Raw genomic sequence first — 4,310 nt, forward strand, 5'->3', positions numbered from 1 at the left:
GGTCCTAGGATATAGGCAGAAAATGGAACTTTGTTGTCCCCTCTGCTACTATTGAGGACAGGGCCATGGTATGAGCTGAGAGGGAGAGGGCAGAGCAGGTACTGAGGACCAGTGGGTGTGTCACGTGTCTGAGTAGCGGCTACAGCAAGATTAGGGAAGGGTTGGGGGATTCGTCAAGGAGCTGAGGGGATAGGAAGGCTCCTGGCTCTGGGGGAAGGGCTGGCTGGTTGTGGTTGACCACCCGCTGTTTCACATCACCCTGAAGGTGACAGGAGATGTGTGTGAGCCATCACCTCACTGTTCCCCACAGGAACTCTACCTGGGCCCCCACCTACAGACATCATCCGGCCTGAAAAGCCTTGGGTTCCTCCCTGCTCAGCTGCCTTCTTTCGACAGACACACTGAGGCCTTGAAATAACACATCTTTATTTTCGCTGCCCTTTCCACATCATTTGCCTGTGATTCATTTGTTGTCAAGAGGCATTAAAACTTCCAACTCCCAGATACCAAGCACCCACTAGTCTCAGTCCCCCAGTAGTCTGGTCTCCTATTCTCATGTGCCAATGCTCTCCCCCTTACAATGCCTTGCAGCCACCAACACGGTCCGTGGAAGCCCCTCTTCCTACATACAGATGTGGCCTCCACTCAGGGTTGGGGTGGAGGGGTTGAAACCGCTCCACAATACATTCCCCTATTTCTCTGCCCAAGACTCTGGGCCTCAACCCTCGGATGGGAAGATCTCTAGCGTTTGAGTTTGAGATAACCTCAGAAATACAGGAATCCCTGGAAAAGGGGCAGTAGATTTCTTTACTTAGAAGCAGGAGATGTAGAAACCCCAGCTCCCCACCACCACCACACCCCAGCTCTGCCCCAGCTCCAGAGGCAGCACTTTTCTGAGAGTCCCCACCTCCTCAGTGTATCTGGCCTGTTCTTCTTCGTACCTTAAGGCCTGGGCTGGGGTCCCTTCCCCATCATTGTTTCCAACTGGCGCAGAGCGTATGTTTCCGTCTTTGTGTTCCACATGCACATGCTGAGCGGGGGTCAACTCTCACACCATCGTTTCCAGCTAGGGCTCTGAGTCTCCCTGACCCTCTCTAGGGCTATGGAGGTGCATCAGAAGCTAGAGGGTAGAACAGCCAGGGGAGGAAGGGGGTGAGGCGTGAGGAGAGGGTGGGAGCGGGGTCGGGTGAGGGGAGCTGCTGTGGTTGGGTTATCTGATGTGGGAGCCAGGTGTGCAGCTTCGGGGCTTCAGGGTGGGGGAGAGCAGCCTGAGAAAGGAGACATGGCAGAAGCAAGAGCAGAAAGTCTGTGTTGAGAACCCTGAATGAAAGAGCAGACAAACTCTGTCAGAGGCCGCTGCCATCCTGGCTCTAGGTCTCCTAGATACGGGGGGTGTCTCCTTCCTTGCCAGCTTCATTCCCAGAGAGATAGGCAACCCGTTCTCAATAAATGTGGCAGAGGGAGGGGTGGCCATGGAGTCTGTGGCAGTGGGGACAGGGTCTGGCCTTATCCCGAATCAGAGCGGTTGGAGACAGTTGCTGGTCTGTCATCTCGGTTGGGGGTTATGGGTGGAGAAGTCTTTGTGGGAGGAGATAATGGCATGCAGATAACAGTGCCCAGGGCCAGATACCCCTCCACAAGTTCTCCACTACCAGATCCCCCAGCCTCTGCAGAGCCTGCCCCTGCTCTGATTCTGGACTGGGCATGGCCTGGCACCGGGTGTGCCCAGTTTCCAGGCCGGGTTACAAGAGCGGCTTAGAGGGCAGAGCTTGTGAGTTTCAGCTCCTGCCTCTGCCAAGCCTGGTTTGGGGGAGGAGCTAGTGGGAACAGGTTGGAAGGAAGGCATGACTGGGTAGAGGAGAGCATCTGCGAGCATGAGGGGAATATCGCAATCGAGGCTGGCGTCTCTCAAGCAGTTACTGACAGACTAGGCACGGTTCTCGGCGCTCTGCCTTTAGTTATCATGGTACCTTTCTTCAGGGAACAGTGACAGTTTTTACAGAAGAGACAGAGAACATCCCCGGAGTATAGGTGGGGCTGGGTCCCATCCCACCCCTGTGTGCTTTTTCTGCTGCCTTAGACAAAGCTACCAGGCATCGTACCACAACTCTCCCTTATGTTGTCATTGTAAAAAACTCTGTGTTGACATTCACAGGGGAGTAAACTGAGGCTCAGACAGCCCAAGCCATTTCCCCAAGGTCACTTAGATGTTACCAAGATGGCCATCCCCTCCTTTTTATTTTATTTTATTTTATTTTATTTTACTTTTTGAGTCAGAGTTTCTCTGTGTAACAGCTCGGCCTATCCTGTACTTGCTTTGTAGAGGAGCTCAGAACTCACAGAGGTCAGCAGCCTGCCTCTGCCTCCTGAGTACTAGAATTAAAGGCATGTACCACTATGCTCAGCCATCTTTTAAAACCAAATATTGTTGATATATTTTTCTTTTTGAGACAGGGTCTCACTGTAGGCCCGGAGCTCGATATGTAGACAGGTTGTCCTGGAACTCACAGTGATCCACCTGCCTTTGCCTCTCAAGTGCTGGGATTCATTTGTGTGGGGGCAGAAGAGAGTTGGGGGCAGCAGGTACACATGCTTACAGTGCAAGTGCGGCAGGGAAATTTACGAGATTCTGTTCTCTTCTTCTACCATGTACGTAAGCTCTAAGGGCTAGCCTCAGGTCATCAGACTTGATGGCCATCTCAATGGCCCAGGAAGACCAACTCTTGAAGCCCATGCCCTCATTCACTAATTGGCTTTTCTGACCAAGACTGGGGAGACAGGTGGAGAAAGAGCTGATAAGACCACAGAGCTTATCTGCCTAAGTGGTCCTCCTGGTCCAGTACTGTGTTTAGTCTACCTTAGGGAAGAGCTGTAGTGAGCATTTACTAAGTAAACCAGCAAACGTCCAAACAAACAATGTCTGGAGATCTTTCAGGACAGAGGATTGTGCAGGTGTTATATATCAGTCTCCTCCAAGACTAAAACATTCCATCCTCCAGGGGAGCTCCTTAAGAAGGGAGGTAAACAACAACAAAACAGCTTCAGGAAGTCCCTGAAACTGACAGGATTCACCTGCCAGTGTTCAAAGAGGACTCTCAGGCAAGAAAGGCTACCAGGACGAGGCAATAACCAGTAGAGCTGCTTCGGAAAGGTTCAGACCAATTGAGGCACCCCGAAAAGGACATTCTCCAACTTGTTGGGTTGCCTGCAGGTTGAGCGCGTACTCCAGGTTTCCAGCTTTGTGAACTGTCACCTCTGCTAGGGTGGACTTTGGTGATGCAGCTATCTTTGAGTCATTTCTGCTCCTGTAAGTAACCCTTCAACTCATCTACCTGTAAGTAACTTGAATAAAACTCATTGGTTCACCAAGTTGGATTTGGGTGGTATTTGGACTCGGTCTGTTGTGGGTTCCTTATCTGGGTTGAGTAGATGTATGTGGGGCATCTCCCCAGGAAAAGTTTTGCAACACAACAGGAGCCACTAATACGCCATCTGCCACCCTCTTTGGTCTCTGTTACAGCCCCTCCAGCCCTCCTCTATAAACACAGCAGAAAGCAGGGAGTCCCTCAGGGTGGGGTTCTTATCATCGAGGAAGTGGATCTGGCTTCCCCCATCTCTTTTTTTTTTATCATTTCCCCCCACCCCATCCCCTTTTTATCACCCGGGGCGATGCAGAATCCACTCCCTTGAGCCTCTGGGGTCCCGGGTGGGAGAAGGCACCTGGGTAGGGGCAGACACAAAGAGCCCCAGCCTTTCATACCTGGTCCGGTTACCTTCAGTTCTCAGACCTTGTCAGGACAGGCTTTGGGGTCCACTATCATGATTGTTTGATCTGTCTGGCCTTGCTAGAAGGCAGAGGGAGAGTGGGTAGCCAGGCGCTGACCAGGGCAGAGCACCTGTTCTTGGGGCTGGCCAGTTGCCACAGGTGTTCACAGATGGCTGCCGGGATTCCAGTTAAATGGGTTTGGGCGAGAGCAGCAAGGTCTTTTGCAGAGGTCTCTTCTGGGGTCTACATGAGAACTCTGCCCTGCACCCCAGGACTGCCTGGGGTGTCCCTTTATCTTCCTTTCTCTGCAGGTTAGGACTCTGGAGGGTGGACCTTTCTCCCTGGAGTCCAGCACAGATTTTCAGCTTGGAATTGAATACTTGACTTTCCCTTCTTGAGTGTCCTGGATCCAATAAGCCTGGATTCTGACCCTGGGTTCAGATCTGGTCTAATTCTACAGGTATCCTCTAGGTCTATATAAGACTTGGGGCGTAATAGATGGGCCCTGAGTCATTGACAAGCTCCCCACATGCATGCAGAGGAT

General features: G+C 52.0%; 1 protein-coding gene across 4 annotated transcripts in view; it reads right to left on the minus strand.

The window, feature by feature from the left end:
- Hdac7 (histone deacetylase 7) overlaps positions 1–1,338 on the minus strand; it is a 51,842-nt gene extending 50,504 nt beyond the window's left edge. For all 4 annotated transcript variants that reach the window (NM_001204279.1, NM_001204280.1, NM_001204278.1 and 1 more), the window contains exon 1: positions 942–1,338. The gene's annotated coding sequence lies outside the window, so the exon portion shown is untranslated. The remainder of the gene's footprint in view (positions 1–941) is intronic.
- Positions 1,339–4,310: the final 2,972 nt, after the last annotated feature.

The sequence above is a fragment of the Mus musculus genome, chromosome 15, assembly GCF_000001635.26.
Source record: "Mus musculus strain C57BL/6J chromosome 15, GRCm38.p6 C57BL/6J".
Classification (NCBI taxonomy): Eukaryota; Metazoa; Chordata; class Mammalia; order Rodentia; family Muridae; genus Mus; species Mus musculus.